We start from the raw sequence: 19,556 nt of genomic DNA, 5'->3' as shown, positions 1-19,556 counted from the left end.
AACATCTCTGACTGCAAGCCTGCCTAATTATTAAAACACAACATGCAATTCACAGACGCACATGCCTGTTCCCTGCTGTTAAAAACCCAAGATTCAGACACATTCATCATGATCTGATGGAGAAAGAAGTCAACTGTGGCATGGCTCAGATTTCCCTGATGAAAATTTTATAGGAAAACCTTATTTTTTATCTGTTTGGTGGGTTAGTCATTCATTTATTTTAGATATTAAGAGGATACTGACCTCTTAATTTACTCCCGAAACTTCGCCATCGCCATCACATCACTAAGGTACTCCAAGTTTTGAGACAACCAGGGCTTAATTAGTGCTGGAACACTCCGGATCCTGATCTGGCAGCTCATTTTAGCAATCCCCCTCCTCAACCACTCATCTCCCACGTCCGCTGTTCACTTCCACTTTATTCCACGACTCCCCAACCCTCTACACTTTCCCCTGCGCCATCCAACACCCCCCCCAAACCCCTCCCGCACTTCACTTTTACATTTATACATCCTCAGGTAATACGCCGGATCTGTTAGCCCGATCTGTTCCGGGACCTCACAATTCACAAATGAAGCACTGGAGACAACACCAGCTTTTCCTAAAGCTTGATTAATGTGAGTTCCAGAAAACCTCTTTACAGTTTTTGGGCTATATGATCTCTGCCGGGCGAGGCAGTGGCACAGTAGGTAGTGCTGTCGCCTCACAGCAAGAAGGTCGCTGGTTCGAACCTCGGCTCAGTTAGCGTTTCTGTGTGGAGTTTGCATGTTCTCCCTGGCTTCGCGCGGGTTTCCTTCGGGTGCTCCGGTTTCCCCCACAGTCCAAAGACATGCGGTACTGGTGAATTGGGTTGGCTAAATTGTCCGTAGTGTATACTCCAGCATCTCCTTGATTCCCTAAGTGTGCCGTGTGTCTGCAACAAACTTCCATGCTACCAACGAACTTCCTTGTTTACAACAATGACTGTAAAAAATATGGACGACGCGACAGCCCCTTTTCCCATTGAACGCTTTGAGGGCAAAACGCCTGCTTGACGGGCACAAACTGTCGCAAAAGACTGCTGAAATTGGAGCCTTGACATGCGCAGAAGGACTGTCTGATGGAGCCAGAGGAGGAGCCGCGAAAATGAGCGGAGTCGAGCTTCCAACCAAATGCTTTATGTAAAATCAACCATGCCCCCCGAACTGCTCAGCGTGCGTTTGCTGTCATATCAACACAAATGGATGTAATAACGTTAACAAATATGAGGGTTTTATATATTCAATCGCGCCAGCTCCGGGCGCATAACCTACTCGCGGCATTGCGGGCTGATTCCGGCTCGCATGCGGCAGCGCCGGCTCACTTGGCCGCCGCATCTGGCTCGATTGACTCGGGCTGGAATTGGGTAGTGAGTCCAGGCATCCGGAGTAGGTCCAGCAGAGGTAGTCAGTCTGAGCTCTGAGGGGTAAGTCGCCGGCAGGCGAGAATCTAGCTGGAACTGGCTCGAGTGTATTTTGCTATCTGGGTGGCTAGGCGTACGTGAATCAGCAAACTAATAAAGCCCGAAAAAAGCCCTGACCTTAGCGAATAAACAGTGTTCCACCAGGATCATGTATGTCAGAAACTGTAGTTTACTGCTGAACTCATTTTGTCATGGTAAAATAACACAGAAATCCAATAATAACACTTCAGTCTCCTGCCGAAGCTCAGACGCGCTGCTTTGAGAAACTGTCAATCACAGCTGTCAATCACGATGACACGCCCAGCATTAAATTACTACTAAAAACAAACTGTTTACAAAAATGAAGATCTGCACCTATTTCAGCACAATAACCAGTGCCTTAATCCACCAGAACCTTCTTTCGGGACAGTTTATTGCAAGTGTAATTAATTTTTTTATTTGGGCTCAAGTCTCCTTCATTAACACGGAGGAGGCGGGCTTTATGACTTGTACTGCAGCCAGCCCCCAGGGGGCGATCTAACGGCCGAGACCTTCACTCAAACGCAGGCTTGCGGCACACTTGGTTTACAACGAACTCTCTCTGAACTAAATCCAAACTTCCTTTATTGACTTTGGGAATAAACACCTGTTTATATATATCCCTCCTGTGTCCAGTCCTCAGTGTGTCGTGACAATTGGTGGGTTAGCCGTCAACTTATTTTAGAAACTGCAAATGTCAAACATCTGTCTAAACCCCCAGACCTGCATGTTAGAGTATATTAATGTGGTGCAACACTAAATCAGCTTCAGTCTGTGTAACTTGTGCTGGAAGAAACCGCACGAGTCAAACAGCAGGGGCACAGCAGTGTTCGTATAGTGTCAGATGAGTTAAAGAGCATTTCAGCATTAACTGGCGCTTTAATCTGCCATTAAAACTGGCAGGAAAGAAGCTTACTAGTGTTTCTGTGACAAATCCGCTCCTGAAAGCCTCGGCATTGCTCTTATCTGACCTCTCACAGGATTAACACTCCTGCCATTCACAGCCAGCAGGAGGGAGAGAACTGAGACTTATGGAAAGGTGTGAAGAATAAGACAGAATTTATTGTTCATGCAATTCACATTTGAAATGTTTTGTTTGTGCTTAAAACATGTAAGTTACTTATAAGTATTTAGTGCATTGTCGTAGCATCAATGTGCTTTTAATATGTTGATTTTTTTAAACAATCAAACAACTGACAGACCAAATGTTTGGACGTCTATTAGATGTCTTTGAAGCACAAAACTGCTTGGTGGGTTAGCCATTAAATTATTCGAATATTGCAGAGACAAACGTCTTTTTTTTTTTTTTTTACTAATGTTTGACGTCTTTTAGATGTTCACTTACAGACCAAACTTAGCCTTGTTTTCAGTCTGTTTGCTCGTCTAATAGAGTTTTTTTTAACACATAACTACTTGGTGATTTAGCCATCATTTTATTTTAGATATTGCAAAGATAAGCATCCTTTTTTTGACTAATGTTAGACGTCTATTAGATGTTCACTGACAGACTAAATTTAGCTTTGTTTTTAGTCTATGCTTGGACATCTATTAGATGTCTTTTAAACACAAAACGTCTTGGTTAGTTAGCCATTAACTTATTTTAGATACTGCAAAAGACAAACATCTTTTTATTTATTTTTTTTTATTTTTTTACCAATGTTAGATGTCTTTTAGATGTTCACTGACAGACCAAATTTAGCTCTGTTTTCAGTATGTTTGCTCGTCTATTATATGTCTTTTAAACACAAAACTGCTTGATGAGTTAGCCATTATTTTATTTTAGATATTGCAAAGACAAGCATCTTTTTTTGACTATTGTTAGACGTCTATTAGATGTTCACTGACAGACCAAATTTAATCATGTTTTAGTCTATGTTTGGACGTCTATTAGATGTCTTTTAAACACAAAACGTCTTGGTTAGTTAGCCATTAACTTATTTTAGATACTGCAAAAGACAAACATCTTTTTATTTATTTTTTTTTTATTTTTTTACCAATGTTAGATGTCTTTTAGATGTTCACTGACAGACCAAATTTAGCTCTGTTTTCAGTATGTTTGCTCGTCTATTATATGTCTTTTAAACACAAAACTGCTTGATGAGTTAGCCATTATTTTATTTTAGATATTGCAAAGACAAGCATCTTTTTTTGACTATTGTTAGACGTCTATTAGATGTTCACTGACAGACCAAATTTAATCATGTTTTAGTCTATGTTTGGACGTCTATTAGATGTCTTTTAAACACAAAACTTTTTGGTTGGTTAGCCATTAACTTATTTCAGATATTGCAAAAGACAAACATCTTTTTTTGACCAATGTTAGATGTCCATTAGATGTTCTCTGACAGACCAAATTTTGCCTTGTTTTCATTATGTTTGCTCGTCTATTGGATGTCTTTTAAACACAAAACTGCATGGTGAGTTAGCCATCATTTTATTTTAGATATTACAAAGACAAGCATCTTTTTTTGACTATTGTTAGACGTCTATTAGATGTTCACTGACAGATCAAATTTAGCCTTGTTTTTAGTCCATGTTTGGACGTCTATTAGATGTAATTTAAACACAAACTGCTTGGTGGGTTAGCCATTAACTTATGTTAGATAATGCAAAAGACAAACATCTTTTTTTGACCAATGTTAGACGTCTGTTAGATGTTTACTGACAAACCAAATTTAACCTTGTTTTTTGTCTAAGTTTGAATGTCTATTAGATGTCTTTTAAACACAAAACTTCTTGGTTGGTTAGCCATTAACTTATTTTAGATACTGCAAAAGACAAACAATTTTTTTTTACCGATGTTAGACATCTATTAGATGTTTACTGACAAACCAAATTTACCTCTGTTTTCAGTATGTTTGCTCGTCTATAAGATGTCTTCTAAACACAAAACAGCTTGGTGAGTTAGCCATCTTTTTATTTTAGATATTGCAAAGACAAGCATCTTTTTTGACTATTGTTAAACGTCTATTAGATCTTAACTGACAGACCAAATTTAGCTTTGTTTTTAGTCCATGTTTGGACGTCTATTAAATGTCTTTTAAACACAAAACTCCTCAATGGGCTAACCAATAATTTATTTTAGATATTGCAAAAGACAAACATCTTTTATGACTATTGTCAGACGTCTATTAGATGTTCACTGACAGACCAAATTTGACTTTGTTTTTAGTCTATGTTTGGACATCTATTAGATATCTTTTCAACACAAAAATGCTTGGTGGGCAAGCCATCAATTGTTATTACACATTGCAAAAACAAACATCTTATTTTAACTATTTTTAGACATCTATTAGATGTTCACTGACAGCCCAAATTTAGTCTTGCTTTTAGTCTATGTTTGGATGTCTATTAGATGTATTTTAAACACAAAACTCTGCAATGGGCTAAACATCAATTTATTTTAGATATTCCAAAGACAAACATTCTTTTTTGACCTTTTTATTCCTGCCAAACTAAGATAAATAAGACTAATAAGATGAATAACAGATTCTTAAAGAATAAAATAAAATAATAGGAAATACTGTGGAAAAATTTCCGTGCTCTGTTAAACATTTCACAGAATAGTTTTGTCTTCAGCTGTATGATAACAGCATTATAATCTGACATCACTAGCCTTTAAGTCTAACCAGCACATTAGCATTATGTTAGCATGTTGTCTTGTCATGAATTGTGTTTACTATTTTGTTCCGCGTACAAGACCACTGAACAACCACAGAATCCCTGATCAAACGAGGTGAGTTTTGGCATCTTCTCTTGTTATTGTCACTTCAAATACCAGCTACATGCTCAGTGTTTCAGAGCCCCTGCAGCAAGGTGACACTGAGGTAAAACACTATTCCTGACTCCAAACAGGGTTCAGAGTGAGTTACGAATCCTGCAAAATAATAGGAATGACAGTCTGTTTATTCCTGAGCCAGGAGATAGCATTTAACATAAAGAATAATGTAAAGCCCGACAACTGTAAAGCTCCATACAACTGAAGTCAAAATTATTCGCCCTCCTGTAAATTCCTTTGTCAAATATTTCCCAGGCGATGAGGAACAGATTCAGGAAATTTTTCACAGTATTCCCTATAATATTTGTCCTTCTGGAGAAAGTCTTATTTGTTTAATTTCGGCTAGAATAAAAGCAGTTCTTAATTTTTTAAAACCCATTTTAAGGTCAATATTATTAGCCCCTTTAAGCAATATTAGTTTTGGATTGTCTCCAGAACAAAATACTGTTTCGGCTGTCACGGTCATCAGCAAACCAGCCTGTGTAGATCACTGCTAAACACACAGTATTGCATAGAACTACAAATCCACCATTAAATGAACTACAAGATCCAGTCATGCACCACTCACACACCTGGCCAAGATCCAGTTCTTAATTTGCGAATTGCGAGGTCCCGGAACAGATCGGGATAACGGATCCAGCATATTACCCGAGGATAGGTATCACGCAAAAAAAGTAGTGGATGGCGGAGGGGTGTCCTGGAAAAAACGTAGAGGGGAGGAGGGGGATCGGTAAAATGAGGTCAGATTTTAGAGGTGTCGGATTCGACATGTTCCAACACAAAGTCCTACTTAGATCCCAATGATTGCAGACAGACACAGCCGGAGGATTGTCAAAGACTGATTACTAGGACTATATACACAACACACATGCACAATTCATTGCTGAGTCTTGTTGATCTGTCTAGTGAACTTTACGACGGGGTTTCCTTGCCTTCTCCTGCCGTGTACTGATCTTTGCTTTGTTTTGTTTATGTTGCCTGCTGCCTACCTGTATTGACCTATCACCTGTTATTCGACCCAACTCTGCATTCCCTGTGCACATCTGTTTGCCCGTGTTGACCGCCCTCTCTGCATAATAAACCTACGTTTGGATCTGCACTTCTGTTGTCAGCCCGCTTCACACTTCACATTACAATGACTTGCCTTATTACCCTAACTTTACCCTAATTTACCTAGTTAAGCCTTTAAATGTGACTCAATACAAATTTTTCAGTAGGTCTAATAAATTTGTCTTCAACTGTACAATGCACCAAAGTTATCCAGAAGACTATGTGCATCTCCAGTCTCTGGAAATAATCAATTTGTCTGTATGTGATTCCAAATCGTCAAGTGGTTACAGTTAAAAGAAAAGGAGATAATTATCAAACCAATCAGTCTGCTTGTTCTTAAATGTCAAATGTTATTTATAGTGATGTGTTGCCATTGCTCACTGTGGAAAATGCTGCTGCATGCCACTAAAAAATACACACTTGGCTGAAGAAGCTGTTCTGTGAGCTATTTCATGACTGATAATGCTGACAAAATGAACAAGGCCATAACTAATAATGTTCATATTTGTCGCACGGCTCATTGCTTACGGTGTAGAAAAATGGATGAATTGTCCCCCCCCATCCAACAAAGCTACAACAAGGCTTCATGACAAGAACAGCTTGGCTTTATGACATGACACACATCTCCGCTTGATGTAATTGCATCATGTATATGTAATGTAATATGTATTTATATAGCGCATTTAGGTCTCTCCACATCATCACCAGTGTGCAGCTCCACATGGATGACTCGACGGCAGCCACAGGACAACGGCGCCAGTGTGCTTACCACACACCAGCTATTGGTTGAGTGGAGAGACAGTGATACAGCCAATTCGGCTGATGGGGATGATTGGGAGGCCATGATCGTAAGGGTTGATGGATGGAATTTGTCCAGGACCCTGGGGTTATACCCCCACCTCTTTACCAAAAGTGCCATGGGGATTTTTAATGACCACAGAAAGTCAGGATCTCGGTTTAAAGACGGCACCCCACTGACAGTGTAGTGTCCCCGTCACTATACTGGGGCATTACGACTCACATAGACCACAGGTTGAGCGCCCCCTGCTGGCCTCACTAACACCACTTCCAACAGCAGCCTAGCTTTCCCATGTGGTCTCCCATCCAGGTACTGACCAGGCTCGGCCCTGCTTAGCTTCAGTGAGTGACCGGTTTCGGGCTGCAACATGCTTGAGTGGATCCAGAGACCCTTATTTCCATAGATGCTGAAATAAAAGTCAGAGCCCATGTTTCACTATCAGTGGGAAAGCCATAAAAACACAAGTATTTATTTATAAAAGCATAAGCACAGTTGTTGTAATTATGTTTTGTAAAATTAATTCTATCAGAATTAAAATCCCCTATTCAATTGTCTTCTTTAAAACCAACCCAGGCTCGTTAGAAACACATGCCATTGACAAACGTAAAAATACATTGCTCGGGGTACATTTAGTTGCACTTTTCAGATGACAAATCCACTAGAGTGCGATGTCTACATTTTTGGACATCCAAAACAGGTTACTTCAGGTGTGTTTTGTTGTATGTTTCAGATACACGTCCTTCTTGTAGACGTCCAGAGGAAGACGGAGCTTGTCGTACAGATCAGCTGGCGAAACATTGAGCTAAATTTTTTGCTAAACCCAACCAATAGTGTTTTCGTAAAATACGTTTCCTCATGGGATCAGGCTGGTTATTTGGAAATCAATAGCATTTCCACAAGTTAATAAAAATAGCTAGTTGAAAACGTCTGGAATTACATTATCAGCTGTTAGGGGAGATCTCGCTGATGTTTTTAATTTATTCTGATCAAATGCTTGATACAAAGATACTTTCCGTAATTATAAATCAGCAGTGCTGGTTCTATTTAACCAAAGATGAAAAAGTCCCCTAAGTCTGAGTTTGTGTTTCCTAAAAATCTCCCTCAAAAAATCCCCGACAGCCTCAAAGCATTATAAAAATCTGAGTGTGCCTCACACAGGTGAGTGGGCTTGACAAACCACCTGTAGAAAACACATGCTTTTATCATTTTTGTCATGAACTACACCTCTACCATCACATGAACTAGACCTACCATAGCCCATCTGCCTCAAGGTTGGACGTGTTGTGTGTTCAGAGATGCTCTTCTGCAGAGCTCGGTTGTAACGAGTGCTTATTTGAGTTACTGTTGCCTTTCTATCAGCTGGAACCAGTCTGGCCATTCTCCTCTGACCTCTGGGATCAACAAGGCATTTGCGCCCACAGAACTGCCGCTCACTGGATATTTCCTCTTTGTCGGAGCATTCTCTGTAAACCTTAGAGATGGTTGTGCGTGAAAATCCCAGTAGATCAGCAGTTTCTGAAATACTCAGAGCAGCCCGTCTGGCAGCAACAACCATGCCACATTCAAAGTCACTTAAATCCCCTTTCTTTCCCATTCTAATGCTCAGGTTGAACTGCAGCAGATCGTCTTGATCATGTCTACATGCCTAAATGCATTGAGCTGCTGCCATGTGATTGGTTGATTAGAAGTTTGCATTAACAAGCAGTTGGACAGGTGTACCTAATAAAGTGGCCGGTAAGTGTATAATTAGCACCATGTCTGTTGCATATGTTTTAGAAAGCAGACGCCCTTCCAGCTGCAACCCAGTACTGGGAAACACCCATACACACTCTACATACATTCAAATGCCAACTGGCCTAGCCAGGACTCGAAGCAGCGACCTACTTGCTGTGAGGCGACAGTTCTAACCACTGACCCTAGTAGTCCTAAAATATTATTAATCTTACCTTACAGACACTATACTAGATGGAAACAAGAATCTGAGCTGAACAGATAATAGTATAATGACACAATTGTCTTCTGTGGCTGCGTTCGGAGTTGCTGCATTAATTATTAACACTGAATTGAATTAACACTGAGCTGAACTAGGCCGAATAATTAGACTATTGTCTTGCTCTCTTGTTAATGTTGCTGCTAATGTTGTGCGATGTGCGGAGCTGCTCCACTGATCTGATCCCAAAGCACCCAAATCCCACCAAGCCGTTTTTTATTTATGGATGTATTTGGGGAAAAGAGGGTGCTCTTATGAACCAGACGAACAACACACACTCCTCTTCAGCCAGCAGCACTAATTCACTATAACCTATAAGGTCGTGGGTCTAAAAATAACCTGTCCACAGAGGCGACCGCCGCAGGGAAAGGCTTGTGTTTCACCCATAAAGAATGACCTCAACTGTAAACAAACCGTAAAAATGCTACCATCAAGATTTCTTTAATGGCGCAGGGGGTAGCACGATCGCCTTACAGCAAGGAGGTCCAAACACATGCGCTGTAGGTGAATTCGATAAACTAAATTGGCTGTAGTTTATGAGAATGTATGGGTGTTTCCCAGTGTTAGGTTGTGGCTGTAAGGCGTTGCGTAAAACGTATGGTGGATTAGTTGGCGGTTCATTCCATTGTGGGGACCCCTGATTAACAATGGACTAAGCCGAAAAGAAAACGAATGAATGAATAAATAATGGCATACAATAATAATAATAATAATGATGATAACAATAATAATAAGACAATGACAATACTAATAACGATAATAAACAATAACAATAATGATGATGGTGATAATAATAATACTAATAATAATGATGATATTAATGATAATGATGCTAATAATAATAATGACAATGACATTACTAATAATGATGATAATATTAATAATTTGGGTTTTTGTAAAACCCTACTCTATGAATTGACACAATAGAGCAGCGGCAATCACAGCAAGGCAAAATCAAGGGTCAGTTCCTTTTACCAATGGAAATTTCACACTGCAGATGAATATGAATAGACTCTGATTATCCACATGAGCGACTCAACAGCCAAAGAGAGGAAATTGCTCATTTATTTGTCATAAGATGCAATTATTAGGCAAGTTGCCTGAAACCGTCACAATGAACTTTTAGCCACACAAATGTGGAAGCTTTTAAATAAAAACATGTATTAACCAGTTAAACTCTGCTGTTATTTTGGGATGATCCGCCTGGATTTTGCCTGACCAAATTTAAAAGCTTCCCAAATCTACATGCAGAGGTGTAAATGCAAAAAATGTGGTATCATTTTAAAGAAAACCCTTTAAAGAAAACACTATTGAAAGTGTGTAAAATATCTGTATATGTTGTCTGTGTTATAATAAACACCTAATAAAAGAGGCGCTTTTTGTATTTTTTTTTTATAAACTCAAATGTGAAAGTGTATATTTTAGATTGTGTGTGGTCTAGCGTGCTGTAATTAATGTTGGTGGTTCCTGCACATGTCTGTAATCAAAGGAAACAAGAAAAATGTCTCCACCATAATCTATGCAGAAGTTATTGTATTCCAACTGATGAGAGGTGCTGTACAAGCCACAGGGATCATCATTGTTTTCATATTTCACGATTCTTTTGTTTGATCAAACATAATTCACTGTGTTTGGAGCACGTCAGACATATAAAAGGATTACTTATGCACATCACCTCAAAAACAGAGGAGAATGGCCCTGAAGCGCACAGCATAAGGTGAGAGATGACAGCTGTCTGTGCTATCTGGGGCTGCTTATTGATCATAAATGTATTGTTTTCACTTCTGCGCCATGGAAACACCGAGATTCATTCGACAACAGTTTGATATGTGAATATAATTCAGTCAAAAGAATGCTAGAACCGTATGAGCACCGGCAAGAGCTTTCATTTGAGCTATAACTTGTACATGTGTCATATGAAAAATATGAAAATGAACTAATGTTCAATACCCAGCCATCCCCATAATAATACCTTAATAATTAAAACTCATTCATTCTTTTTCCTTCGGATTAGTCCCTTTATTCATCAGGGGTTGCCACAGCAGAATGAACCACCAACTTATCCAGCAAATGTTTTACACAGCGGATACCCTTCCTGCTGCAACCTAGAACTGGGAAACACTCTCACATTCACACACACGCTCGTACACTGGCCAATTTATTTAATCAATTCCCCTAAAGCGCATGTGTTTAGACTTTGAGGGAAACCGGAGCAACCAGAAGAAACCCACACAAACACAGGGAGAACATGCAAACTCCACACAAAAATGGCAACTGATTCAGGCTCAAACAAGTGACCTTCTTGCTGTGAGGCCACACTGTGCTAACCACTGAGCCACTGTGCCGCCCACATTATAAGTAATTAATTAATTTTTAAATTAAGTCATTTTTTTTAGATATTTATGTTTCAAAATGTCACTATATGACAGTATTACAAATCAGACAAATCTTAGATTAGGCTCTTCCACTGTAAATGACACGTTCAAATGACGTCCAGCAGGATTAAAATGTAGGACAAAAACAAACACAGACGGCGCTGACATCACTGCAGACACAACAGAAACAACTGGGAACGAAAGCATCTGTTAAATATCAGGATTAGTGTTTATATCAGCAGTCATGCCACTGCACACTGAGGCTGCTTCGATTTTAAAAACAAAATAGCGCTCAAAGATTACGGTACAAATTTTTACAGCAATGTTTGTAAATTGACAAACTAAATACATGGACATGATCGTAGATGACAGTTGTGAACTGCCAACAACAGTCAGTCAGAATAAAGGATGCCTCTCTAACCTGAAAAAATACTACTGTAATTTACAGTAAATAAATTTGTTTTAATAAATTGTTTTGGATTCATCGTAAAAATACAGCAACCGTAGAATTATTGAACTGGTAAACTAATAAATACTGTAGAATACTTTACTTTTATGCTGCAGTAAACTGTGGTGTATAGTTGCAGAAACTATTAGCGGTTGCTAGAAGGGATACAGCTGCAGCCAAAAGTTTATTTATTGAATTAGGCCTACATATTAATTTTATTAATGTGTACCCGTAAACTCAGCCCTCCTAGTATTTTATTATATTATTCATATTATTTAGTAAATTGCCCATTAAATTGTATCCCTTCTAGACTACCTCAGTGGAGTTGACATTAATAAAATGAAATTTAATGGGTAATGGGTCAATGGCTTTGAAGTAGTCGTTAATAAAACACAAGTAATTAATTTAATTAATAAATAATCCTCGACTTCCGACCGCAGGTGCATCCCTTCTAGAGTTACCTCATGGGTGTAGAAGTTAATAAAATGCAATTTAATAGCAATTTAATTATTACTATGAATAAAACTCGGTATAATTACTATTTTTACATTACTGTAAAGGTAAGATTTAAGAGTGGTCGTTAATAAAACACCGTTAATTAAATTAATCTTTAACTTCCGACCGCAGATGTATCCCTTCTAGACGTTTACCTCAGCTGGAGTCGACGTTAACAAAATGCGATAATGGGTAATTTAATTAATAATATTAATAACACTCAGTGAATGACTGTTTTAACATTACTGTTAAGGTTGAGGTCAGGGTAGTCGATAATAAAACACAATTAATGGCTAATTTAATAACAGAAATAATTCCAGCTAACCTCCGACTCCAGCTGTATTCCTGCTAGACTTTACCTCAGTTTATAAAATGCAGTTTAATGGGTAATTTACTGAATAACATGAATCATACTCGGTATGATTACTGTTTTTATATTTCTGTGGGGATTATGTCTGGGGGTAGTCGTTAATAAAAACACAAGTAATGGTTGATTTACTGAATATTGGAAATGCGTTAACTTCTGACCGCAGCTGTATCCGTTCTAGCAACAACCGTCAACCGGTGATTTTGTTTGTATTTCGATATGTATCGCGTTTCCATAGCAACACATTCAAGCAAAATAAAAAATAACACTACAGCATCAACTACAGATATTTTTATTAATGTTGGACTCCAGCCAATTTTTAAACACCAATCTAAAACATTATTCGTACGTTTTTTGCCCTGTACATCACCTGAGTGTTTTGAACATAGACCGTCAAAAGCACTACAGATTTGGGCATCTGTTAGTTTATATATATGTAACGGGTGGGCTTCTGATTCCCCCATTTTCCACTTAATCCTCTCCCATCCCCCTTCAACTCATCTCCGCATTATCCTCCGTGCATTTGAATGATTTTGTCACGGGGGTCTTTCTGCTTTTTTTTCTCCCCCTCCCCATCGCCTCATTTCTCTCCCCTCCGCCGATTATTCTGCTGTTTTCATTTCTCTCCAGCGTCGAGAAGCGGAAACTGAGCAACTTCACATGCTGCCTCTTGATATTTGACTTTCGCATGTAGCCTATATGTACATGCAGGAATGGATTTAACTCATAATCCGAGCACTGGAGCTGCTGGACATTGATAATGGTTGGAAATAAATGGATGTATATCGGAAGTGACCGCGACGAGGTGAGTAGCAATGCGTTACAGGTGCGCAGTGTGTTTATAAGACACTATAGATATTTATAAGATATTATAAGACATTATAAGATATTATAGACGTGATATTTTATTTCCGAACTCTTTATTTTGGTGTTTTTTTATGAGTTCTGCAAATATATAGATGTGAAAAGAATAATATGGTTAAATTAAAATGCATTTTTATGAAAGCATGATGACAGCAAAATATAATAAATGATGTAGCGTATCGGTTGCTAATTAGCTGATTGTTTTTTAATTGATCTGTAATTGATTGAATTGTAACGTGGGAAGTGAATCACTGTACTTAAAAATGTGTTAGATTGTGTATGGTTAGAAGCTGGGTTATTTCAACCCAAACTATGGACAAACCCAATTTTTGGTCTTGTAAATGTAATAAATAATTAACCCAGCGGTTGGTTTTGTTCATGTTTTACTAAACAAGAATGCATAATAATAATTAAAAATTAAGTTTTGATATATTTACAGTAGTACATTTACAAAATATCTTAACAGAACATGATCTTCACTTCAATTTCAGTCATTTTTGGCATACAATTATAGATTTTGTGTTAGTTTTGTAGTTCAGGGTCACATTTCTCATAGGATTTTCATATAATTTTTCCAACAACATTGGTTTATATTCATTTGTTTTTGTCTATTGAGTCTTCTATTATGTAAGCGTCAGTCGAACAAATGCACTTTTCAGGGATGTTTAGATTTACTCATCAGTTTGCATATCTGATATGATTTCACATCGCATGATCCAAACCCCCAGCACCAAATCCCAGAGTCTGTCTGTTTGTAAAATACGCTTTTGGTATTGTTGTGATTTCAGCTATCCTTATTTTTCGGCTATTAAAACTAAACCCGGACATAAAAACACTTTTAGCATAATTTAGCGCATGGAGTTTTCAGAATTTGTTAATCTTACAGTCTTTTAAAATGCTGCTTATTTTTTACCCAACAATGGGTCAAACCAAAAGCTGTTGATGTTGTTATTTATTTATTCAATTAAATTTGAATTAGAATTATGTGTTTTTGTCTTGATTCTAGTCTAAATATCTAAAACTTCTAGACAAGAAAAAAAATATTGTCTTGTTTTTAGAAATAATGCATCAAAATTTAAACAATATCTTGTACTTGTCTAGAAAATGCTTCTTTGTTTAAGATTTTTTTTAGATATTTCAACTAGAAACAAGACTAAAACGTTTAAGTAGGAACATTTTTGCAATGTAGGTTGTTTGTGTCCATATTTTGGGGTAAAATAACCCAATATTGTTTATAATGTATGAATTAGTTATGCAAAAATAGCAGAATGGGAATGTGTTTGCCGAGTGTCTACATTCAAAGTAAAAATGCTGGGTTATTTCAACTCAAATTTGGGGTAAAATATGGATGAATCCAACTTTTTGATTTATTTTGGTCATTCATTCATTCATTTTCCTTTGGCTTAGTCCCTTATTTATCTGGGATCGCCACAGCAGAATGAACCAACAACTATTCCAGCACATGTTTTACACAGCGGATGCCCTTTAAGCCACAATCCAGTACTGGGAAATCTTTTGGTTATTTGTTTTTATTAAATTCATAGACCAAATTTAACCCAACCTTTTGGGTTTGTCCACATTTTACCCAAGTTTGGCTTGAAATATCCCTCATTTAAAAAAAAAAAAAAAGTTTGAATGCATTTATATCCATGAATATGGTTTGATCTGGAAACTTTGATGCTGTGATATTAGTTCTGATTGTCATATCATTCAGATTCAAGACAGTCACATTATAAATAAATAAGCACAGAAATCAGTATGATCAGCCTCCCAACAAAACCTAAAAATTAGCATGTAAAAAAGACATATAGGTTCTTCATTCGTTTATCCTTCGGCTTAGTCCCTTTATTCATCAGGGGTTTTATCCAGCATATGTTTTACACAGCGGATGCCCTTACAGCTGCAACCAAGTACTTGGAAACACACATTCAAACACACACATACACTACGAACAGTTTAGTTCATCAATTCCCCTACAGCGCATGTGTTTAGACTGTGGGGGAATCCGGAGCACCCAGAGGAAACCCACGCAACACAGGGAGAACATGCAAACTCCACACAGAAACGCCAACTGACCCAGCCAGGACTCGAATCAGCGACCTTTATGCTGTGAGGGCACAGTGCTAACCACTGAGCCATCGTGCCGCCCCTAGTTTTGATTTAAATATTATAAATAATTCAGATTCAAGACAGTCAAGTTATAAATCTGTAAACCTAAATCTTTATATAAATAAGCATAAACACATTGCATGTAAAAATGATAAATTGAAGATTTGCTGTTCAAACTGTCTAGCTTGTGGTTCACTCCTGAAATATGAAGAGTTTAGATGCAAAAACCTCTAAGTGGCACCTGAAATTTCCTCTAAAGTGTGCATTTTTCTCAGGCTTCTGTGTCTTGGTTCAGTAATTTCACTTTTGTAGGAAAGAATAGGTCACCTTCATCGATTTTAACATGAAAGAACTGAACATAAACATGAGAGGCGGAGAAAAATGCTCGTTGTAGAAGAAAATTCTAGATGGCACTTAGAGGTTTTGCATCTGAACTCTTAATATTTTCTTGCAGATCTACCTTATATACTACATGCAATGCTCAGACAGTGGGGTTTGGATCCTGCGATGTGAAATCTTATCAGACTGACATGAAAACTGATGAGTGAATGTGAACATGCCTGAAAAGCGCATTTGTTTGACTGATGCTTACATAATAGAAGACTCAGTAGGCAAGACAAATGAATAGTAGATATGAACAGAGATTGAGTAAATGTGACCCTGGATCACAAAACCAGCATATATGTTGGAGGATGATATATATTTTTTGGCATTTAGGCAAAAAAGTACATGGCAAGGGTCAAAATTATAGATGTTTTTTTCATATTATAGTCAAATGTTAAGTATTATATATGCAGGCATATAGTCAAAGTCAAAACGATTCACCTGCCTGTAAATTTTCTTTTTCAAATATTTTCCAAATGATGTTTGACAGATTCAGTGAATTTTTCACTATATTTTATATCATATTTTTTCTTCTGGAGAAAGTCTGATTTGTTTTATTTCAGCTTGAATAAAAGCAGTTTTGTAATTATTTTAAAATAATTTTAAGGTCAATATTATATATATATATATATATATATATATATATATACAGAGGGTGTCACGATCCTCCAAATTCTCGATTCGATTACATTTTCGATTCTAAAGGCACGATTCGATTCGATTTTCGATTATGAATAATTAATTAATTAATGACCAATTAATTATTAGTAGCCCACCGTTTAAACTACCTGACCTGCATGGTCTGTTTAACCCATAAACAAATTATACAGTAAATGAATAAAGGCAAGACACACACATAATTACCACCTGTCAATCACTTTTTCTGCGGGACTCGTGAATAGGCAGTGATCTGTGTCGTTATAATGGCGTCGGTAACAAAGACGCACAACCAACAGGAACCAGCCAACAGTATCTGAGGTGTTCGCTAAAATGACTAAGTACAAGTGAGTGAAAGATTGAAGCAGTCCTCGGACTGCCTGGACCTGCTGTCTGGAGCGCATGGCTGTGTGTGCGTCTGTGTCTGTGTGGTCACGTGATGTGCATTTTCAGAGGTAGAGAGGAAGGAGGGCTGCTCAGAAATGCTACACGCCACTGTGGATGTCAAATCGTTGTTCTAAAAACAAAGACAGTGTAAACAGGGCCTGAGTGTGAACTTTTCGCGAGCGGATTTGCAACGGGGGCGGGCGGAGGATCGCGATGCCGGTGTTGTCTATCGGACGAACCGTACGTAATACGTACATAGCAGAGCTTCAAAACTGTGTTTTTTTTTGTCGACAACACGAACGTTGTCAACATAACTCACTGGAAATCCAAAATGCTTCCACACCGGCGACTTCACTGAAAGAGGAGAGGGTTTAAGTTCTGTCGACGGGTCTCCTGCTTCTGCAGTTTAACAAGCACTTCAACAAGCCTGTTTTTTTCCCGCTTGGCAAGCCAAGCTGACGTGACATGGGGGCGTGGCAGCATTGACGATTCTATTTTTTGATTCGATAATCGAAATTGAGCATAAAATTTCGATCAATTTCAATTAAAAATCGAAATTGTGACACCCCTAATATATATATATATATATATATATATATATATATATATATATATATATATATATATATATATATATATATATATATATATATATATATATATATATATATATATATATTATTAATGTTATTAGCACCCTTAAGCAAAATTAGTTTTGGATTGTCTCCATAACAAACCACTATTATACCAAGACTTGCCTAATTACCCTAACTTTACCCTAATTAATCTAGTTAATCCTTTAAATGTCACTTTAAGCTGAGTATCTTGAGTAGTATCTTGAGTCAAATATTATATATATCAAGTAAATCCTGGGGCTTCAGTGTTTTCAAATGTTTTAAATATAGACCGCAAGACTGTCAATCCTAACCACCGCACCTTTAGGAATTAAATTATTGCTTTATTTTGAATTATTTGACACACTAGCAGGCGTTTAAACAAAAATGTCACTTTAAGCTGAGTATAGCATCCTGAAGAATATCTAGTTAAATATTATGTGCTACAGTGTGGTCCATAAGTGCTTTAAAACGAACCTTTTTTTATTTAAACTTTGACGTAATCTGAATCATGAAGAGAGGGCAGGGCAAAAGCCAATGAGAAAAAGGGGGCGGGGCATGTCAGACACTAAAGAGCATTTGATTGGTCAGAGATTTGATTAGAAACTGAAGTATGTGGAGACGTCAAATAACGGTTGATCCATTTAGGCGGAAGTGACAAACTGCAAGCTTTTAATTTCATGAAATCTTAGCGTGCACTAACTGCAGGTGATGCGGCGGTACCTTCTGCTCTCCGTGTCATTGAGATGCCGGACTATTCATTTTTTCTTTTGAGTTTTTCACACATTAATATTTAAAGCAGTGTTTTTAAATCCCCGGGGCATTTTCTAATCGGAAGTGAGAATCCCCAGTGAGTGTGAAGGGCTGTGAGTGTGGTCTTCAGAGGAAGCATCTCAAAAATGACATTATTTGGAAAGCACTTGGCAAAAGAAGCAATAAAAAACAATCTAATGTGCGACTCTGGAGCACAGCACTCTGTTTTAGGCTTATGAGTCTTATGTTTGGGTGTATTTTTGGTAAAAGTCAAAAATACACTGCGCTCTCAGAAATAAAGGTGTAAAATCTGGCACTGGGGGGGGGTACCTTTTCAACAGGTGTATTTTTGTTTTGTCAGGTCCTTAAAGGTACCTATTAATACTTAAAAAAGTACAAATGTGTACCTCATAGTACCTTAAAGTCCACATAAACCGGAATCTGCGACAAAGAGCTTAGAATGACCAAGAAGCGACATTCAATAAAGCGTTCCATTGCAACAGCAACGCCCAGCATTTTGAATTGAAAACGATCGGCTGTCCATTGGATCATATTGCTGTTTTGTTTTTTTATTTATTTATTTAAAAAGCGCATTAATGCTGAGATACAACCTGAAAGATGACAATACAACACTTTATTTTACAGACTCATAATACGCTGTTGTTCTATTGGAGTTTTCCTTCCAAAATGGCCGCCGCGCCATCTAGTGGCTGTTTCCCAAATCAAACTAGAGTGTCGCCTTTTGGTGATTCTATGCTCTTTAGCTGTGACCATTTTGTATAATGGTGCAGTTCCTAGAAAAACAAGATATTAAATAGGAAAACAGCGGGCGTGGCTTGTTTTTTCTACTGTGTGCTGATTGGATGTAGTAAAGTGGGCGTTCCATTCAGGAACATGGGGGGAAATGGTTTGGGAGAGTTATTACGACCTAACGCTATAGAATACACCAGACATGTCACTTGTATACCTTTAAATCGGGAAAAGTATAACTGTTAATATGGCGAGTGAAGCCCCGCCTTCTGGTACA

At 37.8% G+C, this 19,556-nt stretch overlaps 1 protein-coding gene across 48 annotated transcripts in view; it reads left to right on the top strand.

Moving 5' to 3' along the window:
• Positions 1-19,556, top strand: part of dab1b (DAB adaptor protein 1b) — a 74,115-nt gene that overhangs the window by 8,927 nt on the left and 45,632 nt on the right. For 25 of the 48 annotated variants that reach the window (XR_012389357.1, XR_012389348.1, XR_012389343.1 and 22 more), the window contains exon 1: positions 12,929-13,566. The gene's annotated coding sequence lies outside the window, so the exon portion shown is untranslated. 48 annotated transcript variants of the gene reach the window in all.

Source organism: Danio rerio, chromosome 2, assembly GCF_049306965.1.
Source record: "Danio rerio strain Tuebingen ecotype United States chromosome 2, GRCz12tu, whole genome shotgun sequence".
Lineage (NCBI taxonomy): Eukaryota > Metazoa > Chordata > Actinopteri > Cypriniformes > Danionidae > Danio > Danio rerio.
This window is presented reverse-complemented; position numbering and strand designations above follow the sequence as displayed.